The sequence below is a fragment of the Orbicella faveolata genome, unplaced genomic scaffold, assembly GCF_042242905.1.
Source record: "Orbicella faveolata isolate gen_17 unplaced genomic scaffold, um_ofav_v1 contig_34, whole genome shotgun sequence".
Lineage (NCBI taxonomy): Eukaryota > Metazoa > Cnidaria > Anthozoa > Scleractinia > Merulinidae > Orbicella > Orbicella faveolata.
Window position 1 is genome coordinate 23,347,501 of NW_028301563.1, and position 11,775 is coordinate 23,359,275.

The 11,775-nt window shown below is 39.6% G+C and overlaps 1 long non-coding RNA gene across 3 annotated transcripts; it reads right to left on the reverse strand.

Annotated features, from left to right (window-relative positions):
• Positions 1-6,282: 6,282 nt before the first annotated feature.
• LOC149105338 (uncharacterized) lies at positions 6,283-7,448 on the reverse strand. 3 transcript variants are annotated; one of them, XR_016201685.1, is made up of 4 exons: positions 7,284-7,448; positions 7,193-7,225; positions 6,732-6,871; positions 6,283-6,473 (listed from the first exon to the last, which is right to left on the reverse strand). It is a non-coding gene; the product is annotated as an uncharacterized LOC149105338 (long non-coding RNA). The 3 variants fall into 3 exon arrangements; XR_016201686.1 differs by lacking the exon at positions 7,193-7,225 and having other exon boundaries at positions 6,437-6,473; positions 7,271-7,446; XR_016201687.1 differs by lacking the exons at positions 7,193-7,225; positions 7,284-7,448 and adding an exon at positions 7,126-7,162 and having other exon boundaries at positions 6,437-6,473.
• Between the last annotated feature and the right edge of the window lie 4,327 nt (positions 7,449-11,775).

The following is an 11,775-nucleotide window of genomic DNA, read 5'->3' on the forward strand; positions in this document are numbered from 1 at the left end:
AGCTTTGAGATGATGCAAAATGTGCTAAAATGTTACTGTAAATGCATTAAAAACAATTTAAAACTACACATTGTTCACATAGTTTGCATGCTTCTTTAAAACATGTAGATCCTTGTGATGTTAAAAGTATATGTTGATGATTGACTAGAAGTTTGCAGAATAAGTTCTGGATAGAAGAGTTCATCCATGTTTGTTTCTGGATTCAATATTAATCTTCAAGTGGCTGTTAGCATACAATTGTATAAAGAGTTGTGCAATAGAACTTCCAACGACTCACGTGAAAAGTACACAGTACAGGTTTATCAGCTGGAACTTGATAAAGAGTCAAATGCTACATGACAAACATCCAAATTATGTCTGAAGGGGTGTTCCACATTGCTCAGTGTGCTTCACTCTGGTTGACTAGGTTCTTACGCTCACATGACCTGGTACAGATGTCTCTCATCGTAGGTGTTATAATTGTTTTGTCAGATCCAATGCTACTTTGATCGGCTGGATCTGTTTTAAAACACACAAAAAAAATAACATAGTTTTTATCATGCTATTAACAGTGGGAAGTTAATTAGTTAAATGTTATTTGAAGAACACAATGCAGCTTTTATAGGAGAATTTCTTGTACACACATTCATTCATTGTAATCACATCCCTGGTCGTGTCGAACTTGTTGCATATCAGCTTGACAACCTCAAATCAAGACACGTGCAGGACATGCACACCTTTTATTTTGAAAGGACCAGTCCATGTTTGTGGGAAAGACAATTGCAAATATAATAGGTTTTTAAGCTCTTTAATGCTGACCAAAGTGTATCTCCCAAATGAAACGGGTATGCCATGCAAATTCTCGAAGTTAAAGTACAAATATGTCAAAGCTTTGCTCTATCTTCTTTAAAACTGTAACAAACAGCAATTGTAGTAACAATGATGTAACACATCAAGCATGAAAGACTGTGTGTAACCACATTTCCAAATGTGGAGAAGAGTGTTTAAAATATAGCATACAGCTGAGAATTTTTGACAAACTTTGAGGTGTTGGAAATGTGATGGAATGTGGTCTTCGGTGTTTGGTACACGGTATACACAAGTACACCTATCTTCTCAATTGAAACTAAAACTAACGAGAAAAATGCGACTTTAAATTACAGCATCTATGCCAAATACGGTCAGATATCCAAACATCATCACAGTTATGATTTACATTGTTTAAACTTAATGAGTCTTTGATGAGTTTGAGAAAGTTATTTGAAAATGCTTCTACAAGTGAATTTTTTTTAAGAGACATATACTGGGCATTGTTTGATGTCAAGAGTAAAAATAATGAACAATGTATTAAACTGCATTACGTTGTATTGAATGTACATTCTGGCAAAAACCGAAACTATTCCTGGAATATTTGTTAGCCTAATTGTCACAGTTAACGGCAAATACACATTTTTCGTACAGAATTAGTATCTTGTAGAACTGGCTCGATCCAATAAGCATATTCTGAGTACAGTGTCTTCTATTTGATTGTAAATTTTAACAATAATCAAGTGAACATAATTTGCGACATACTGCTTACCAACGTTCACCTAAGTGTGCTTCTGTCAGTTCCTTAACTTGTGGCCAGCAGACACAATGGTTGTTGGATTAGTGTTATTAAAGACTGCAGGGCCTGGATTGTTCTCCAAATCATTCACTTCCACTAACAAGCAATGGGATGTAGGCAAAATGTAGCCCATCATTTCTGTACATGTCCAGAATTTGTTTCAATGTTGTCAAGTAAAACACATTTAGCTAAGACATGGCAAGAATCCATCACCGTTGAACGTATGATAAAGCATCCTTTGCTTACTAGACCGGTATCGTTCAATTGATGTCCCCATACTCGCAGTTAATATTGTCATGTAGTTAACAAACAGCTCCCAGCAGTACATGGAAGTTCAGCAGTTTGACTGCATTCATAGCTGCTCAAAATGCCTGCTCTGTACAAGTACATGTTTACGATTTACGTGATGACAGTAGAGTGCAATAAATGACACTCGTTTGGGTAAAGAAGGTGAGTGCTTGCGAAAGCGAATACTTCTCCCGTGCAATCTAGCTACACTGAACACGAGCCGAGCCTGGATAAGTTAATGGCTTGCAAATCTTGTATCGCCGAACAAATTTTCTCACGAAGATTTAAGTGAAATAACAAAGAGTGCACAGTTCTCGAGGGCAGTGTGGGAAGAAAGATAATATATAACATCAAAGGAGACCAATGGCCAAACTCGTGGATTAAGTAACCTAGAGATGAAAAATGTTGGTGAACTTGCAATTATTGGTGTATTATTAAAGGCTGTTAAAACAAGCCGGGCTCATAGTATCCAAGGTCGCACTTATCTCACAAAGCGTAGGCTTTTTTGTTGGCTTTTGTTGCAGACATATTTCAAACACATACGTCCAGAATGGCCAGGGTGGCAAAATTGCAGCTTAACATGGAGTGGTAAAGGTTAAGGGTTCTTGTATCTGGGAAAATTTGCATGTATTCAAGTCGTACAAGCTTACAGACCTTTTTCATTGCATTTCACTCGGGGCTATACACAATGTAGGTACGGTTTCTTATGAGAGAGCATTTCTTTTCCAATGTGGGACCGCTTGTCTCTATATATATTGCATATAAAATACATCAAAATAAGAAGTTTCTTTTGTAAGCATTTTCAGTGGGGTAACCCGAAAACACTAACCCCCGATCCGCGGAGCCCCACGACGGACCAGGTCCGCGGACTACCCTACGGACCGGTCCATGGACTACCCCTACGGACGCCCTCTACGGACCACCCTAAAATAGTGTAAAAATAATAAATTAAGATTCACTTGTGGGTTGTCTAATAGATTCAGACTCGTGCGGTGATTTTTCGATGTAACAGACTTGGGTTTTTAACACCCCACTCCCCGCCCCCCTCCCTCCCCCCCAAAAAAACTGCCTAAAAGCTGTTTTCAGGTAAGAAGGAAAGTTCCTACCTTCCATTCGTGGCTCAATCTGGCTATGGAAGATATATTTTTAGGCCGTTTATTCTTGTTTGTATCTGTTATTCCGCTGGGCAAATTGCGAAGCCTGGAACGAGTTCACGAACCCACGGGAGAATGGGCTGAACAAAATGGCACAGGGGAAAGAACACAAATTTCGAGACTTCCCCGTACGCGTCTTTCGTATAATTTATGGCCACAGCAAAAGAAATGCCAATGTGTGATGATATAAATTGTACCCGAGCCTGAATCCAGGTCTGTTACATTTACACAATGTAACGTTCGAAATTTCGCCGTCACGAGTAATCTATTAAACAACCCGTAACTGAAATATTTATTTATTATTTTTATTATATTTTAGGGGGTGGTCCGTAGAGGGGTCCGTAGGGGGAGTCCGTGGACCGGTCCGTAGGGTAGTCCGCGGACCCGGTCCGTAGTGGGGGTCCGCGGACCGGGGGTCAGTGTTTTCGGGTTACCCTTTTTAGTGTTGATCCAAAAAATCTGTCGACCCATAAATGTGTTCCAACAAACTCACAGGGGTTTTCTTTCCCTTTGTTATCTTTTCAATCAGGAAGCAAAAGTGTAAACAAAAGAAAGGGTAAAAAGCATTTAACCCTATCAAAATCACTAGTATTTGGGAATTTCTTATCAAGTTTATGTGCATTTCACATCCCACTCAGAGTTCAGATCAGTATACTAAAATAAATAAGACGAGCATATAGAACACAACTACTTTAATCCATACTTAACTCGACGTCGGTTGAACGTGGACAACTCAACATGAATAACTCAAGTGCTATAAACTGAAAAACAGTGAACGAAGGCCCAGCTTGATTGAATGCTGGATCTCACAGGAGATCTAATCAGCCAAACTTGAAAAGATAATAAGTCAAAGACTACTGCAGGGCTATATTTAAAGCAATATTTCGGATGGTCTCAGGTTTAGATGTTACTAAATTATAAAAATGAAATTACAATGTTGTATATTAAGCTTAATGGTGCCGATTTTGTCCTGTTTTCAATAGCTGTTTCGTTCATTAAAAATTGTTCGTTTCGCTCATAGAAGTTCATTAAGGTCGACGAATAAGACACATTCTTATCAAAGCTTACCACATTAGCATGAGATTTACTCATTTTCAGGTCACTTTCCGGCAAACAAATGCACATCTCCTGGTCATTTTTAACGCCTGGACGAGTCAAATGCTCATGAAATTCAGCCTTCAAGTTGGCCATAGTACTAATGCGAACACTCGAAGTCAACTCCACTTCAATTTAGCGAAAGACCTAATATTAATGCCCCTGTAAAAGCTACAAAATCATCGACACTCGGGCTGGGACGATGCACGCATTGAGTGGTAATCACACAAACACAATAGCGAGGCTCGCACTGGCTGCACGGTTACTATTTCCATATGACGTTGGGCTCGGTTACTATTCCAACATGGCGTCGGGCTCGGACGCTCTCGTTCGGGCCGACTAATTACGAACAGTGTCCACACCTAAGTGAGTGAGTGACACATTTGCATATTGGAGTCCCCGCAACAACACGTTTGTACGCTTCGCGTATCCACGAGTTTAAAAAACGAGGCAAAGCAATTTAGAAATGGAAAATAACTTACCTTGAAAACTGCAACCAATTCAACTCGCGGCGGTAAGCTGTGGAAAAATGTGGAAAAACAGCAATGGCCGCCGTATGTATCGAACGCTCACGTCACATAAGCCTACTCAATTCCTGTCAGAAGATCCCGCGATACGCGACACGTAGACAAATAAATTCTGCCGACGGTAGCATAGTGGAGGCTGAAGCCCCCACAAAAATTATGAGCTCGAGATTTCTATCGCGCGATAGAAATCGAGAGCGAATAATCTACTAGTCGTTCAAAACTTAATCGAAATCCTCTCCATAGACGCTTCGAAAACGCCAGGAAGTGGCCTTCTTTTGTTAACAAGCGCACACTGCTACACTACTCAATATCTATCACAGAATAGATAGTGAGTAGCGTAGCCAATCCGTCAGAGAACGGCATTCTTGATAGAATGCTAGTAGATTTATACTAAAACTCGATAGAAATACAGAACAGTAGCAGTGACGTGTGCGCAGAGTGCTGCTTCTTTGAGTTTTCGAAGTGTCTTGAAAGAGGATCTAGATGAAAGTGTTAATGTCTATACTAGATTTATAGTAAAACAATTAGATTATGAGCTCGAGTTTTCTATGGGTGATCAGCTATCACGAATACAAATCGAGTATAAATAGTATAAATCTACTAGTTGTCCAAAACTTTATCTAAATCCTCTTCACAGACACTTCAGAAACGCAATGAATCGGGTCGCCAGTTTGTTAACAAGCGCACACTGCTACGCTACTCACTAACTACAACAGAATAGATAGTGAGTAGCGTAGCCAAACAGCGAAAGGCATTCCTGATAGAGCGCCAGTACGTATATACTTAAACTCGATAGAGACACGGTTCATGTTTTCTATTTCTTAAACTTTAGGAGTTGGAAAATTTATTATCCCATGTTGCATTAAAAATTTCGAAATAAATTTTAATACCCTCAAATATCACCCCAACCTTCCGAAAAGGTCCGAAGAATGCGGAAGAGCTTCCTCAGATTACCGAAGAGCTCTCGAAAATCGCCGAAGGTTTTTCACCGCATTGTCCCGATAAACACACGGTTCGTAAGAACTATAGAACACTAGAGAGAACACAATAAACAGTTTCTGCTTTCACTGTCCGATGTATTCATGTATATATTCAACGTATACATGGAAATTTGCAAAAGAAATAGGTTGCGGTTTAGTTCGTTGTATGCTTTATGGCAAAATATTACGCTGATTTATGACTTATGATGTAAGTTTTCTGCCCATACAGTGCGTTCCTCGGTCTGTGGAGGACGAAGCTCCTACTGCCGTTTGGGTGGTTAAAAATGCAGATGAGAGACATTTAAGCTTATCATTGGTTTTAATTTTAATTAAACTCGTTGCATACGTTGCAAGAGAAGATTGAAGTAAGAGAGTTAGTTTCCCATGTACAGTCCGGGATCGTTATCAGATTTGATAACCTCGACCAAAACAAACCATTAACCAATCGCTGCTGAAGTTTTCGTTCACGTGACATTATTTGGTAGCAACAGTGTATAATTCAATATGGCGGTCGACGGGGCGTTGCGATGAAAGGAGTTACTTTTTTCACAACATCACAATGCAATTTCATTTAATTGTAATTGTATGTTTGCTTCGCAATAGGTTACTGGATTATGGAATTGAAACAGAGATGTATGGAAGAAAACTGTCTTTGTCCAAAGGCTACAGCGAAAAGTTTCATTTTCAGATAGACACCGTATAATATTTGTTCCGAGTAAAAACACACGAAGGTAGACAACAGTTATTCTGTTCACAAAAGCGTTGTTTATTGATACTATGATAGCTTCTATTTTCACTCAGGCTTCATTTTCTTGGTAGTTGGCGAAGCTGGCTGTTCAACAGTCTGTATAAAATATAAACGAAACACTAACAGTAAATACATCTTGAGTTCACAAATTGACACTGAACAAGTTGCTTCTATATTCCAAGCGGAGAGCTGTAACTGAACTTCGTTCAATTTGCATGAGCGAAGCGTGGTTAGGACCGAAACGTCTCCTACTATCATTCATTACTATGAAATGGAAATAACAGTATCGAAACAGTTCGCGACCCTCCCTCAGTCGACTCTCTGTCCAGATATACTGAAGATAGAATAGCTTACCTCGATGGCCATATCCCATCCCACGCCTAATTCCATTTCTGCGATTGCTAATTCAATCCCCTCTGCCGTATTGTACATTTCGTTTCCATCTTTGATGCACTGGAGTTCTCTTTGTCGTTGTGGGCTCGCCTGATATGGTTCTGGCACAACAACAAAAATATAGCAGGTATATTTATTTTAATTCGTGATACACCTCCGTTCAGTGGAATGGGTACATGCAACACTTTATGTCGTGAGATGTGACAGTAAACTTGGAAGTCTTGGCATTTCCGGAAAAAAATTGTTTTAGTTGTAGATCAGTAGTCTATTGTTGTGCATTCGGTGATATGGAAAAACGCTTTCAATGACCGATTCATATAAAACAAACTATAATTCAAGTAATATGTTTTCGTACCATAGTTCACTCGCTAAATCCAACAATAAGCTTCATTTTATAACGACTGGTGTGCCAGAAAACTGACCTAGTTTGGCCGGCATTTCCGGAAAATATTTCAGGACCGCGAGTTGTTGAAATTGACTCTAAAATATAGGCAACTTACCCTTTAACGTGGTTGTCGATTTTCCCGCAGTCCGAAAGGTGTTTTAGTTCCCTGTTTATGAAGTATTGCACCCGGCCTATCTGTCTTCCAGCAACTTCTCTCAAAGTGTAATTTTTCTTAGCGCTCTTGGATACCAGACTGTGGCACTTCTAGAAGTGTCTCGGGTATTTCTCTAATTTCCGGCAAACAACAACGAAGTGCGAACGAGTCTGTTTCCAATTTTCAGGAAGGACATGAAAAGGAGTTCCCTCTGGCCCCTTGATTTTGACCTCATGGTAACCCTTCAAAAGAAAATAAACAACTAATGTTAGATTCGCAAGTGGTTTCCCGACCACCTGGACTGCCGTACCATGAATCGAGCGACTCACTAAGAGCGATAATTTTTTTCTGAAGGGGCTTAGATGATTTATGTAAGTTACTTTTACGTACCCCTTGATTTTGCCACCAGTAATTCTTAAAGTTGAATGGTGCGTGTCTGTCAGGCCTAAAAGGAACGAAAATTTTATGCTGCAAAACTCGACAACAATAAACCTACCCTATGTAATGACCAAGCTATATCCACAAAATCGACATAAATTTGCTATTTTGATTCTATGGGTACCAGCATCCGCCATCTCAATACCTAGGAACATATCGATTACAGCTGTAAATATGGCCGCCGTTACGAACAACACATCGCAAATCAAAATACCCCCGTGCACTTTTTTCACAGATTGTGCACAACACTAAAAACACGTTAAATCCCAAGAATATGACGTGAAGATTAACGACATATTTTTTGTGATTTTCGCAAAAATCTCCAGGTAACTTAAATCTAATGACAAAATGAAAAACATACCTGGTTTGGATGCAACATTGCAAGCGCTGTTTCACTTTACGAGTAGCATTTTACATCGTTTACGCTGGTCTTCAACCGCCATCTTCAAAACACGTGAGGCTCCATCTTTTCTGGTAATTATCGAATAGAGTTATGGGTAAATTACCCGAGTATAATCGAACAAATAACGAGCAAAGCGAAGTGAATACGAAAATTCCCGGTTTTTGAAATGGCCGCCATGTTGTGACGTCACATGGTTATCAAATCTGTCACGATCCCGGACTGATGTAGGCCTTGCACCCCGGCTACTTGCCAACTTGTTATCTTTAGACATGGTAACTAGTTATTCCGCGGATTTTTTTCGCCCGGTACGCGAATGTCTTCATAAAGGATACGTAGAGAATGCAGTTAGACCCGAAAATGGCGAACAGCTCTCCTTAAAACGAAAAGCACTGTTGTCATGAAATTGCTTCAGATAATACCCAAATGTGCATTGAAGTTTTCGTTCTTTTGTTTTGTTGATTTTCATTTTCGCGATCTCGAGAACTCGACTTTTTCTTAATTTTGCACTCACTATAATTCTTTTGATCGAAAGAGGTTTCCTAAAGCAATTGAAATATCGTGTAAGTGAATTTAAGAGAATTTGTAATTAGGCTAGAACTGAAAATTAACATAGCAATTTACGAAAAAGTGTTTGCTAATATATAGCCATCTAATAAGTCCGTTAATTTTCAGCTCTAGCCTAGAGAGACTGTCTTGATTCTAAGGCTCACGACTCACGATTTATTAGGTTTTCTCGTTTTCTTCTCAATATCCCTGGATTTTTTGTTTCTATTTTTTTTTTTAAATTGGCGTTGTTAAACCCATAGAAAGATTAAGTAATCGAATAATTATTCTTAAACAATTTTGAATAAATGAGCAGTTGAAATTGTTCAAAGACTACAAATTGCACTTTCTTTTCGCCTTTTTACTAATCCTCTTGTTATTTTTAGCCACGGTACCCAGTTCTTCCGTCGACGTTGCTGTCGCAATGTTACTCTCGCGATAGGGGAAATGTGGCGAAAAGTCCTTTTATACGTTTTGTCGTCGAACTAGACTACAGAGCAACTCCTATGTCAGTATAGACTTTCTGAAAAGCCCTTCGTCTTGCTTTTTCAGTACCCGCCGGAGCTTCCATCTTGATTCAATCGCTTGTTACCCAGGCAGTGAGGCCTGGGTTTAAATTTCGGCTCCGTTTTTTTTTACTCGGGCTTCCGTAGGAAAGCCCGAGTCCTAAAATGCAAGCGTTTTGGTCACCAAAAGGGGGGTCATAGTCCCAGGCGTTCCATGCGTAGACCATGGAAACTGGGAACGAGAAACGCGACATTGCTCGCTCTTCGTGACAGAATGCGGTGTTTTGCGAAGAACGTTTTGGCAAGAATCACACCTTATACGTTCATCTCACATACAAAGATGTCGATCGTTTTCAGAAAGGGTCGGTCCACGAATTATATTGCTTGAAAGCCAGCCAGGTAAGCAAAGTTCACGCTCGAAACGTTCTCGTGATATGACAATTAACTGAGCCGATTGCGGTATGAGTTCAATCTACGAAAACACTAGCAAAGAAGAAGCTATTTCCCAGAAAGAAATAGTGTTTCGATTCGTTTCCGGAAAGATATTCAAAGTCTGAAGAAGGCTGGGGTTTTGATATCTTGTGCATGAGAAGTCCTGGGGTGAGGGGGATATATGCTAATGCACCGCTTTGCACCGCACTGATCTGCTTAGTTGCCAGAGCCTGGGGTTTTCGTCCACGTGAGGTTTAGTACTGAACCTATTGTAAAAGGGCAAGGGCTAATTAATTTAAGTTGTCTACACATGTATCAGTTATTACAGTCAACGTACTTTGAAATGTATTTACTTGTGATACTTCACGTTCACTCTGCCCTAGGGGAGGGGGGTGCTCCCTTATATCGGCTATATAGGTATGTCCAGCGTCAGAGGGACATGTTTTTAAAGACATTTTAGTCAGAAGTAGAGTATCGATTTTGGTCATTTTGGTCTCAAACTGGGTATGGTTTTTCCACTCTAGCCTTGAATTAGGTATGTTTTTCAGAAGAAGCTACTTTTTTTCCTCATTAGCGATAAGACCAGCAACTAAAACCATTCACAATACCTCTAACATCATTCTGAACTAGAGAACTACGGCAGGTCTGAAACAGGGTATTAATTTAAGGGTCAGACTGTGGTGTTGTACCGTTTAAGTGAAACCACCGCAAGTTAAACTCAACTCTGATTTATTGACTACATGCTCGCACCGACTACAAGGGAAGTATGAACTCCTTTCTGACCGCGTGGTCGTATGATTGACAGATGTCACAACACTACACAGACCATAAATAAAATCGCAGACTTTGGTCTTAAAAAGGGTAAGCGCTTTAGGAAGCGGGCCGCACAGCCCCGCCAATTTTTTTCAGAAATTCAAAGTATCCTCAGTCAAATCGCTCGGTGTGTTGATCGACGAAAACCTAGCTTGGCAAACCCATACTGATAAATTGTCTAAAAAGATTACATCTGGGATTGGTGCCATAAATCGAGCTAGGCCTTTTGTTCCACCAGCTACATTGCTTTATATTTACAGTGCTCTAATTCAACCTCATTTTGACTACTGCAATCTTGTCTGGGGTAATTGCGGTAAAACTTTGTCGGACAGGCTACAAAAGCTTCAGAACCGCGCCGCTCGCGTGTTAACTTCCTCTAGTTATGATACTGATGCCAAAGGTCTAGTACGACAACTGGGTTGGAAAGATTTGTGTACCCGGCGTCAAATTCAGAAAGCCTTAATGGTATATAAATCTTTAAATGGCTTGGTTCCTGAATACCTATCGTCTAAATTTCTAAAACGTAGTGGAATGCGCTATTCTTTAAGGGATTCCGAAAACAAACTGGTTGTACCTCATCCACGGACTAACTATATGAAAAATAGCTTTAGTTACAGTGGTGCAACTCTCTGGAACAGCCTACCCTGCAATCTCAGGATGATAAAATCCTTTAATCAATTTAAAAGCAAAGTTAGACACGACATTCATGGAAAACAGGATCAGTTTAATATTTAAATTAGGATTTACTACTTCAATTTTTATTAATTAGTATTTAGCATGGACTGTTTATTAGTAGTTTATTAGTATTAATTTTTTTTAAATTTTTCTATATATAACTTTAAATTGGAAAGAAGAAGCCTGAAAAAAATCAGGGCTTCAACGGGATTCGAACCCGTGACCTCCGCGATACCGGTGTGATGCTCTACCAACTGAGCTATGAAGCCACACATTGGGAGCGAGGTCAATTTATTGCAATGATCATTCTTCACTTTCATCTACAACCGCAGTTCATATATGGATTATTTCATATAAACTTCACATCATTTCACTACTCACGGGAAAATATGAACTCAATAAATTGACCTCGCTCCATAGTGTGCTTATTTTGCAACATACCAACGTTAATTAAATTACAATATGATGAACTAGTTACCTTCCACAATATATCGTATCTGCAGTATCGTCCAAACGCACCAAATGCGTGTTCTTTTCTCGTAAACAGCCACAGAAAAGGGGCGGGATTGTTATTCCTTACAAGTGTTCTGATTAACCAAAATTATGTCGCCGTATTTGTGATCTTAATCACATTTAAATCAAGTACGGAAAGAGAT